The following is a 12,588-nucleotide window of genomic DNA, read 5'->3' as shown; positions in this document are numbered from 1 at the left end:
AGCGGACACATGTTGGCGTTGTCAGACGTCTGAGTAAATACAAAATGGGTTGTCGTCACCAGGAATGACTTGGGGTGGCTTTTCTGTAGATTGCTGATATTTGCAGTCAAATAAATGAAGGGAACAACAAGTGTAGGCTACGCTAAAGACGTCATAGCTGCAGAAACACATTGACTGCGACAAATAGCCAATTAGAAATAGAGGTAAAAGGTAAATAAAGGTTAGTAATGTATACTTTGCGCAAGTCAATATAAAACGTGCCATAACACTTGGAAATGCATAGCGACAGTTAGTAGGCCCAATAAACTTATGGACCAATCCTATAGCGCTGTCCATCTGTGTGTTATTTTGGACCAATGATGTGACTCTGCCAAAACTCCTCCTAGTGGAGAAAGTTATTATTACCAGCTTTAAATGTCTCGTCTCAGTTTTGACTTTTTTTTTCCAACTCTGCTGTAACCAGTCCAGGCTTAAACAACTTCACACAAGGCCTAAATCCTGCCATTCAACGTTTTTTCTTATACCGGATGGGGGTAAGGATGGAAGCCAAAACACAGACAAGAAAGGAAAAACACAAGACAAGAGGCATCTGAGAGAGACAAACAGTAACAGATACAGACTTTGCGAAGACTGCTTGATGTTGCTCCAACATTCATTGATCTGAAGACATGATGGGATCAGGCTGTTCTGCCTCTCTTCTCTTTTTTTTCTAGTGGCGTTAGAAACATGTTTCCATAAGTGTCTTCTCTGTTCACACTATTTTTATTCTGAGAGCGGAAAAAGAAATTCCACCTGGACCGACATATTCTCTGTTTATATGTAGAGTAATGTGTGAGAGAGCAGCAAAAACCCTAGACATATATAGCCTGCATTTGGCATATTGTTGTATAAGATTTAAAGAAAATGTCAATCATTCATATGCAACCTGTTTAAAATGGCATTTCTCTCTCTCTCTCTCTCTCTCTCTCTCTCTCTCTCTCTCTCTCTCTCTCTCTCTCTCTCTCTCTCTAATTGATTCAAGCTGTTGACAGCTCACAATAGAAGAGGTATAAAAAATATGGCCTGATGGGATTGGATGAAGGGGGACTTAGATGTGCACGTGTTTGTATGCTGATCACTGTTTATGTTGTGCATCTGTAGAAATGTAAAAAGGACACCTGCAGCAGCTTCCACTTTAATGTTTGAAAAGGTCGGGGAAGTGTGTGCACAGAGACACACACACACACACACACACACACACACACACACCTGTTTTTTATTTCCATTATCTCCCCACTTAGCCCACAGAGGATCTTTTACATAAATACTCATCTGACATACGTCATCCTTTTCAGCTCTGTGTAGCATCACATATGTTGGAGGTAAGACCTGTTTGTTGCTGCTGGGTTTCAAAACCACATATTTTTGCTGTTAAGGAAAACTGAATGGGGTAATCGGGAGGAAGTTTCGGGGTCATAAGTCTGGGCAAGGACTCTACTAACTGCAACATTAACGAGTCACATGGCAGAGCAAAATGTTTTAATGAGTTCAACCCATATTGTACGCAAATATGACGTGTTCACGAGGACATTAAGGTCTGATAACAACTTTTATTCAACAGCAAAGCATTTTTAATGAGACACTTCAGTGAGAGCTTATACAGATTACAACATCACTGGGAGTTTAAACTATACGTACCTCTTACACTGTCTTTATTGATCAATCAATACAACCTTCAACAGTCTTATGTCAATACACAGAGTTACAAGATTGCAGGATTGTCTATGTTTAAAAGCGTGAGCCCAGGTCCAGTCATGTTCTGTAACTACTTTTGTTGAAGGAGCCACTTGAATGAAGAGGCTAGCAAAATCCATTGTGCCTTGAAACTTGTATATTTATATGCTTTGTATAAAAGTATCAAACACTCGAAGCAGAAGTGTTACACTGAAAACTTTGGATTGTTCCTTGCCTATGAGTAATTCACAGCCTTACTGAAATTCAGGTAAACATCATTCCCTCTCACAAGATATCGCTTTAGGCCTCTAAAATATTCATTCTGTCTTTGATGTAGCTTTTGTCGAGTTGATAAATCCAAATGAATGATTTGGTTCAGAAATAAAGGTCCATAGTTGTACATTAAACTGTGCAAAAAGATTGATGATTTACTTTTACTTTACCTCAATCGCCTTCACGCTGTCGTGAAACAAGGCTTTAAACGAGACAAATCATGCAACATTTTTATGCTGCTCTTTCATTTTATGAAAGGGAATCTGTTTGAAGCCGGTCCTGGACTTCAGTGACCTCCTGTCAATACTGATACTATGGCACATCTGTACATTTCCACTTTAAAGTGGCTCTGTTTGTGAGGATCAAACAGCGCTGCGCTCTTCTGAGGGTTCCCGGGTAAAAGCTCTGATTCTCCGTCTTTAGACAAAGTCTTCAAACGGATTTCACAATATGGAAATGAGAACATATGTTTCATTTTATATAGACTGGGGAGGGTGGATCTGTTTGATCCTAGCAGGTATTGTGTTTATTATGGACTCCTCAAATGAGAATATAATGACTAATATTTATTTGTTCAACAGAAAATCCAGATCTTTTAAGTAAGTACAAACATAATCTCTGTTTCCGATTGTATAATCCGAAAGTAAAGTTGGAAAAACACGAATTCCTATAAACAAAAGGACCTTTGTTTGTATGTAGGTTTGCAAGTGCTTCCAGATTGCTTGTGATACTCTACAGGATTTGTATGTGTGCACACTGCGTTTACACATTTTCTGGTGTTTTTATAATCCAGAATAAATACCAGAGAAGACATAACTTTCAGTAAAAAAAAAAAAAAAAAAAAAAAAAGAATCTGCTGGCCAGATGTGTCCACTCATTTTAGACATGATTAGAGAAGAAAAGAATGAAAAATGAAGACTAAAGAAGAAGAAGAAGAGATGATGGAAGGGAAAGAGAGAGAGAGAGAGGAGAAGCTGTGTAAGTCTTCCAGGAACAGTTTCAATTCATGTGACTCAGTCCATTTACAGATGGTCAGTCATATCAACCATGGTCCACTTCCTTCACAGCACATTAAACTCAGATTTTAAAGACCTGGCAGTGGGATCTGCAGCATTTAGTGCCTGTGTGTCTGTATGTGTGTGTGTGTGTGTGTGTCTGTATGTGTGTGTGTGTGTGTGTGTGCGAGTGTGTGTTGCCTTACTGTATTCGGAGATTGACTGCCTGCATACTAGCATGTCTTCAAATTTTTGAAAAATATGAGGCAGATGAAAGAAAACTGCATTATGAAATCAGGAGATTGTCAAAAGTTGCACACAAATTCCATTTGTGCGTGTGGACAAAGTTCCTAGTTAGTGGTTTTGCTGGACTTGTGTAGTCCCCCATATTGAGTCATATTATCATATTTTTACACAAACAGAGCGAACTGTGTGCTGTCTACAGCCTCAGAATGCACTGGTGTTCTCATTTCAATCAGGAGAGACGAGTCAAATAAGAAAATTATTTATTACAATGAACTACATGGAAATGTGACTTGACAGAAATGGCACTTGGCACTTGTTCTCTATGGGGTGGTTGATGTGTCTGTAGATTGTCAGTTCTGAGAAGCAACAGAGTAAATCCCCCCCTCATGGAGTCCGGACACTGAAGCTGATGAATTGATGAGACCAGATGGGGAAAAGAATTGATGGATGACGATTCTGCAACGATTGGCAGTGGTGGAGCTCACAAAACATCAGGATGAAGAAATTTAGGCGGAGAGAGAATCATATTTAAAAGAGGAGCAGAACGATGAAAGGTTGAAAATGAGAGGGGAAGCCCATGCAATTCGTTAGATGAGTATCGATTATCCAACGACAGCCCCAGAAATGACAGCTTGAGAGTGACAACGGAAACGTGAGTGAATGTGCAAAAAGGGATAAAATTAAAGGACCCAATCAGTGAGGCAATTATACAGTATAGTCTTCCTGACTGAACTTACATGATAGCTTCATATAAGCTTAGACTGTAGATGTTGATGTAGCCTGAGTCTGAAAGTAAAGCCAGTGCTGAAATAGATTAAACCTGCTTAATGAACAACAGGGGGCAACTCAGTTGGTTAGAAAAAAACGTGTATTGTAAATAATTTAATGTTAAAAAAAACAACTTATTTCCATCCCATGATTCTTCAATTCAGTAAACAGTGTCCTGATGAGTTTATGATCATGATAGCTATTTTCAGCTCTTCTTTAATAAAGCAAGATTTTTTTTAAAGTAATTTACGGTACGTATATTATAAACAGGGTGTAGCCTACTAAAGGGTATGCCTGCGTTGTGACTGACAAGCTGTTGCCACACCAACACTTATTTATCCCATTGCCCTCAACATTTTTCACTTCATGCCCGAAAAAAAAAAAAAAGTCCTCAATCGCAATGTCATCCATTAGTTTACAGGACAGTCCACACACAGTACAACTGATTCTGTCCAATCCATTTAAACAGTCAATAAATGTAAGACTCAGCATAGCATAACCTAGCATAGCAAGACTATTGACATGCCATGCTGTATTTTTACAAAAAAATCATTCATGTTGGTGAACACAGAAATTCTTCCGGAACTTGAAAACCAAAAGAAAATATGAACTGAGACTAACATCAGTATGGCTGCATTGATTACGTTGCCCCATCTTTGTACACATGTTAATCCAGGTTGTAGAGGCAGACACAGAGGAAGGCGTTTAGCAGATTGAAGCTGTTGCTTTAAGTCACATTCCTGACTAGACACATTGACTGCTTCATTGATAATTAAGTCAACTGATTAAAAAGGACTCTCTGCTGGACTTTGTAATGTTTTGTACATGCTTTTCAAAAAGCTTATTGACAATGCAAACAAAAGGCTCTGAGGCCAATCTAACACAAAGTCAGCGTTGTATGTCTCATGATAAAGGTTTTTTATCAAGTCGTTCTTTGCTGAGAGAAGTTTTGTTAAAGTCTCACAATCGAAGCAGTGACCTTTATGTTTTTATTGTTTTAAACTGCCGTGTTGTGGACAAATCAAGACTGTGTAATTGCAGTAAACAGTAACCTCAAATATCCTGTTTTTGGAGCGAGGAGACGGAGACATTGTTGTGGTTATAAACTACTTTTCCAACTGTTATTCTAGCAGCATCACTCCAGAAAATCAACAAAGAACAAGCAAGATGTTTTGTCTTCTCTGGTTTTAGAAAGAAGAATAAAATAAGCCACATAGATTTCCTTTATGTTCAATCGTAATCCAACCTGAATACAGTTGTGATGTAAGTGGGTTTTTTTTTCATTGGCTGTTTAAAGCAATCCCAACATGTGATTCCCAACATAAGAAAACAAAACCTTCAGATTACTCAACTTCCCTGACTTTTACGCATGCTGACCTCTTAGCTTGAGCGGGGATACAAACCACATGAATGCTGTTTTTGATATTCACAACACGTTCAATTATCTGCTTCTTGTAAACATGAATCGTTTCTGATTTGGAAAAACAAACGTGATTTTTACATCAATTGACACACTGAGCAGGAAAGGCACGACTGCCTGGTTTAGTGCCGATGGAAGTGGTTGTGTGACTGAGCTCTTAGTCACGGCATCAAAGCAAAAATGGTGTTCATGGTAAAAAGCATTTACTGGAATCCGGGGTGTCCCGGCAGCTCTGTGGGCAGACGGATACTTGATCCAAAGGACTTTTATTACCAACCCCGACCACCACTCTCCTGTTTTGTCTCTTTTTATTAGGAAGCATATTTTCAAATTGTATTCATCTCTATCCAAGTGAATTCCAGATCATGATTCATAATTTATCAGCAATTTATTTAAGAATTTGTTCGTATTTAAGTCCAATATTATACTTAACCAAAGAATGACAAACACAGTGGTTTAATGTTAACTCTTAGTTTAAATGTCATACAAACACTTTTATAGATATTTTTGTCAAAGTGCAAAATTAAATTGACAAACAGAATAAGTATATTATACACCTACTCACTCACTCAATTATGCGCAATATACATTTTATTATTATTTTTTATTTAACCTTTGTTTACCCAGTAAGGAAAAACTCATTGAGATTAAAATTGTGCTGGACAAAACAACCTTAAATAATTGCCATTAATTTGATGCTGGCAGTTCTTCACAAACGACAATATGACCTCAAAGTGTTCAACATTTCCTGTTACAATTTGAGTTCATTTTTAAATGTGTCCTGTTTCATTTTTCCAAAGGATTTTCTCTGCCTTAGGTCAAAAGATGATGGGGAGTTGTGTATTGCTCAGAGCCAGTGTTAGGTAAGAAAAAAATAATAATTATATTTCCTATTATTATCATTCCAACTCCTCCCTTGACTTCCAGCCCATTTCTGAGGAAACTGGCTCCGTCTCTTTTTGTCTCTCTGATGTGCAGTGAGCATGTGTATTCAGACCATTAGTTTTCATGGTGATGAGCTTAAACGGAGGTGTCAGTTATCTGTCACTGCCAGAGGACACACACATTTCTTTCTCCCTCTACTATCCTTGTATTTGATCCCTGGCTGTTACCTTGTGTTTCCAAGCTTGTCTGACTTTCTCTGTTATTTATCTTAAAATACTTAAAACCACAATATCTTTGCTTTTATTAAGTGAGTGTGTTTAAGGCCAATGAACAGTTTAGTAACACAAGGGTCAAAAAGCTGCCTCAATCATGCACTTATCAACTGTTCTGAGTCAGCATTGTAAAGATCAGTGATTCCCAAAGTCCCCCAAGAGGGGGGGTTGTGTGATGCCTTCCAAAAAATTAATAACAACAGTTTAAAATTATTTTAAATGATATATTCACATTTAAAATGTTCAAAAAGTAGTTCAATTTAAAATAAACAAGGACCCAACTGACATGGGAGTTTGGGGGCAATACCAATGTTGATATTAGGGAGAAAAATCTGGTTTCTGATATGTTGTCCAATATATCATTTTTGTATCTATCCCTCAATTACAGTTATCAAACACTATTACTTGTTGTTATCCATCTAGCACATTATGCATGGTGAAATCCTGGAGAGAAAAAAAAAAGAAGCTATTATACCGATATTATATCATTAGTCACTGGATTCTAATTACAACCATATCATTAAGTGAAATTTATAGAGAAAACAAATGTAGGGAATAGTTGAAATGTAACTTTGCCCATGAGAGCAGAACTGAATGTGTATACTGCTGTTTCCACATAAAGATACACACACCTGTGTGTCTTTGGTCTGTTCACTTGGTGCTCTTTTCCATTTTTCATTCAATGCACATTTCATTAGATGATTGTTGTTCAACATGAGTCTGGTTTTATCCAAGGTTTCTGCCTCTTAAAACACGTTTTTTCCTTGCCACGGTGACTTTGCTAAATGTTGCTTAGAGCTAATGTGGACTAATGTTGTCGTCTTTGTAGATAATATGACAAAGAGTAAGGGCTTTTACAGGCTTTATGAATGAATTGGCATTAAACAGATAAAGATTAATTGATCAAAGTCTATACATGAAAAGAGTCCCAGTCTGCTTCTCGCCTTTCTAACAGTACATTTCTGTATAAAATAATTGTATGGTTTTAAGGCTGTATTCGTTTGTGTTATTCTGTTGTGTTTCCAGTGTTTGGACAGGCCCATTAGTTTGTGTCTATTATGTTACATAACCAGCTTGAGATATAATTGGGGGTCCCCACAGTCTCTGACACTCTTATTTTGATGCTCTTTGAAAAAGTTTGGGAACCTCTGGTCTAGATCATAAGGGCGTCGTTTTAGAAACAACTGCACACACGGCTGAATTTATAATTGTAACTAAGCAATGATTAATGGGATCATAGCCACTTATATTTTGGGCCCAGGATCTCAATGTCTGGTTGTTCAGAGAAAAAAAAAACGTATTATTAAAGTGGATAAAATCTAATCTCCAAACAATCGATTTATCAAAAGCAAGTGTTAGTAAGTTATTTTTGTTTTGTCCACACCAAAAGGCACCAAAAAGCTGCTTATAATACAAGTTATTTAATACGCCAAATATTGAAGCGAAAGCATCTGTCAGGATATTTCAGTTAGTGGTGGATTGAGCGCCCCCTGTTGACAAAGATTGTGGCATGAAGTCCGATATGGAGCCCTTGTTATCCTGATTTGGTAAGCCTTAAAAAATCAGTGCCTGGATGAGACTGATCCTATTTAATGTCTCTTAAAAAAGTTGGGATAAAAATAAGATGTATGATTGGGTCCTGTAAAGAAAAACAGTGGATTTCCTAAATCTGGATTCTTATCCAGTTAAAACCTTTTGAACAACTGAAACCAGATGTTTAATAATGGTGACATATGGGTTATTACATACAGATATACCCCTAGAAGTAGTCCTGGCTCTCTTTTATTTTACCTGCTTTTTGATTCCAGCTGTATCAGCCAAGAAAACATCTTCACTCATTAAAAGCTCATCTTTCTTTTTGACATTCTTCCTACCTATATGCAGTAAAAGATGAGCTGAAAGATGACTTTTTAATGGAGACACTGTCATGCTTCATTTCTGCCATGAATCCTATGAAACATATCAGCCAAAGGAAACGCAACAGCCTTCATCGCCAACATGTTTTCCATGACGACCACTTAATCTTCATCAGGGCAAGATGTCAGGGTTTTAGAATGAACTTAGCCCATACAAATAAGGTGAGACAAGACAGATAAGACACTTGTCGAGCAGCTCGTCATTAGTTATACGAACAAATTTGCAAACAAATATTCTTTTTAACCTATCACAAGCAATGCAGGCTTGTTTGTGGCTTTCATATTAGAAATAAGATTGTAATAACTTTAAATTAACTAGGTGCTTATTAGATAGATAGATAGATAGATAGATAGATAGATAGATAGATAGATAGATAGATAGATAGATAGATAGATAGATAGATAGATAGATAGATAGATAGATAGATAGATAGATAGATAGATAGATAGATAGATAGATAGATAGATACTTTATTGATCCCGAGGGAAATTCAGGTTTATTAGCATGCTAATTATAAGCATACTGGTTGTTTATTATCCATTTTCAAATGCTTATTCGTACCTAATCTATACGATCCTAATTTATAGGTAATGGGGCATTAACTAAGAGTTTGACCTCAATACACTTCTCAGGAAGTTGTTGAACATGAAATATGATCTTAGCTTTGTTTACGTCTACTTTATAAGGGTCATACCAAGTGAGCAGATTAAGCTAATAAATTATACAACAGCTTCCTTACTTCCTATCAATAAGCAGTCATTAGGAAAGCAATCAGGGTAAACTCATGAGGTACTTATAAGCAGCCAGTGTGGTACTAATTAGCATGTTTATAAGCAAAGAGTTAATTTAGAGTATTGTGATCTTAATTAAAAGTGTTATAAAAAGTTGTCAGGTGAACGTGGCTTCAAGTAGGTGTCCTGAGATACGTGTGAAATGCTCTTGTTTAGGTTTGAGTTTCTGAAGTCCTGTCCCTTTGCTAAGACGCACTTCAAAGATACACGGTAGATTAACCTTATTGTTATTCAGTAAGCAGCCATGATGCTTCCTGTCTTTTTGTAAATAAAGTCAGCAAAACCTCAAAGAAGATAAATTCAAAGAAATGTTTCAGTACTGGCTTTGTCCGTACAAATTCAATTACTGTGCCTGCCACTAAAACTAATGGGCCCTGAGTACTTGACCGTGCAGGAGGGCAGCTGTATGTGTGAAAAGTAATGAAAGCTCCATAATGACTCACTCAGGCTGTCATGGGTCCATAAATCAAGCCACAGTGGCTGCTATGAAGCCTCACAGAGTTTCTCTGTCTCATCATCGTGCCCATCCTCTAACAGACACCTGTCCACAGTCAGACGATGGCTTACCTCACTTCTTCACTCTTTTTCCATCACGCTACATCTTCATCAAACCAGAACACTATTAGGGAGGGGGAGGGGGTTAACTTGCAGCAAAAGAAGTATTAGTATTACTGCACAGCAAGAGAGAGAGGATGAAGGGGTGTGAAGGAATGCAGCTGTTCAAACAGCTCTTTGATTTAGTGGTCACGGCGCCCGATGTGACTCACTCTGGCTCAAACAGCGTGGAGATCACTCAGACGTTCATCCCTCTGGTCCAGGCAGTTTTCCTGCTCTCCTTTCGGCCTCTTTGTGTGTGTGTGTGTGTGTGTGTGTGTGTGTGTGTGTGTGTGTGTGTGTGTGTGTGTGTGTGTGTGTGTGTGTGTGTGTCTGAGTGTGTTTCTGTGTGAGTTTTAAAGGGAGAGAGTGAGTTTAAATACGCACAGTATCCGCTGCACCTGAACCTGATGACTTGTACATATGGTAAATTAAATGGCCACATGCTCTCAGAAGCTTGTTAAATACAGATGAACCCCCCTGGTAATGTGGGGCTAAAAAAACAGAGATCAAAAATATCCATAAATAGTGTTTATAAGGTTTACTCATTCATATTGTATACATGTTTTCCATGCATTATGTACGTATACATCATGCTCACGTCATGGTCTAGCATCCTGATTAAAAGTAGCAGAAAAAAACAGAATGCCTAAAGAGACAGTAGGATTGAATTTGCTAATGTGGGACATTATCACACCCATTTATTGACCTGCAAGTAATATTCTTTTACTGAGAGCATTTTTTTGTTGCATATTACTTCCACCTGTAGATCATCATTTTCTAGTTTATCACAACAAATAGGATAGGATATAACTTTATTGATCCCCAATGGGGAAATTCGGGCGTTACAGCAGCAGAGCAGAATCAAAAAGAGTCAAAAATCGAATAAAATAGCAACATAAACTACAAATTCCGAGTAAATACAATTCCGAGTGGTAATAATGCACTCCCAATTTGGCTCTCAAGATAGTAATACTGTCGAAAACCTGGTATTGCATTTCATTGTTTTGCATGAACATATTATGCACAACTGGCTCAGTTGGTGAAGTTATCGTCTCTCCAAAGGAAAGTCGAGGGTTCAATACGCAGCTCCTGCAGCGAATTTCTAATGTGTCCTTGGGCAAGACACTTAACCCCAAACTGCTCCCGCTGCTTCATCGGTGGCTTTTGAATGTGAATGAGTTACTTCTGATGGTCTCACTATAGCTACTACTGCCATCAGTGTGTGATTAGGTGTGAGTTGCGCTTTAGGAGTAAAAGAACTTTGAAAAGCAGAATACAAGCTCAAGTCCACTTACCATTTAATTTACAATCAAATCAGTGTCCAGCAATTATGATCAAGTGAACTGAATTTGTAGATGTCACTCAGTTCCTTCACACACCTTTACAACCGTAACATTCAACCAGAATGAGCTTTTTAAAGTTATTATTATCTTTGCTTATAGTGATATTAAGATGGGCTACAAGGCTGAGCGGTTAAATGTTAAATCATGGATCAAGAAATTGTTGAACTTCATTCCAAAGTCTTTGATTGTGTTGAATCAAAAGTCATTTCCTGAAGCAGTCCTCCTCAGAATCTGGCCCAAAAAGTCAGTTTTTATGTCAGATAGAAATCAGATGTGTTCCTCTAGCGATCTCTCTAACCCATCCCTTAAATACGTTGTTTTTTTTTAACAGCGTAACAAGCCTGAGAGTAAGCCAAGTACTGTCAGGCATAAATAAATATTAATGTGAATTGAAAGTGATTTATGTACCCCAAAAAAAAAATCACATCCCCTGCTTTGGCGTCGTCTTCACGTTCTGCCTTTTATAAACCACAGCTTCTTGTACACTGCTCCCATCAGTCCTCTGTGATTATACGAGGGTCAAAACAATCCAAGGAGCCACTCGTTCGTCTTGATTCGCTCTCTGACTGTGTCAACAAGCTGAGCACGTGGTTTGGGTTTCCTCCGTGCACTTCTCACCTGGGTCTCATTGAAGTAACGCCAAAAATGATCACGAGAGGTTTCCTGTGTGTTGGCCCAATGTGTTTGGTGTGCGTGTGTGCATGTTAACATCTCAGGTCAGGTATCCGTCAGGTTCCTCACCAAAGCACTGAAACACCACCTGATCTGTGTGTGTGCGTGTGTGCATCAATGAGAGCCTTGTGTTATCAGGCCGCTGCCATTGCCCCCCCACCAGCCGGATTGAAATGGAAATTGAAAGTGTCATAAAGTCCGTATTGTCAGCCACACGCTAACTTATGAAGGAATAATAACGGGCTCTTTCATTAGGCGAAATGACAGAACTTGTTAGCTATGATTTTTCTGCCTGTTGGAATGATCCTGTAATTACTTCAATACTGAGAAACCCAAAGGGGGGTGGGGGGGGGATCTGGGATCAATGACAACATTTTCTTTGTAGATTAAAAACAATATACTTATCCTGACAGTGTTTTCCGGTTGGGTAACATTTTTGTTTTGCTGCCAAAGTCACCAAAATGTCTGTATTTCTTGTTGTTTTATTCAACATTATTTTTGTCACATATTCAGTTTTATATGTAAGAAAATGAGATAGGAAGTTCTCAAACATTCTAAACCTTCACATTTTTAACAGTACGTCTCAATTGATACACATGTCGAGCTAGCGGGGACTTCATTACAATTAAACACTTAATTGTTTGACAGATATTGAAAATAATAATATATGTTAGGCTGGACGTCTGCAGAACTCAT

The sequence above is a fragment of the Symphodus melops genome (assembly GCF_947650265.1).
Source record: "Symphodus melops genome assembly, chromosome: 16".
In the NCBI taxonomy this organism is placed as follows: domain Eukaryota; kingdom Metazoa; phylum Chordata; class Actinopteri; order Labriformes; family Labridae; genus Symphodus; species Symphodus melops.
This window is presented reverse-complemented; position numbering follows the sequence as displayed.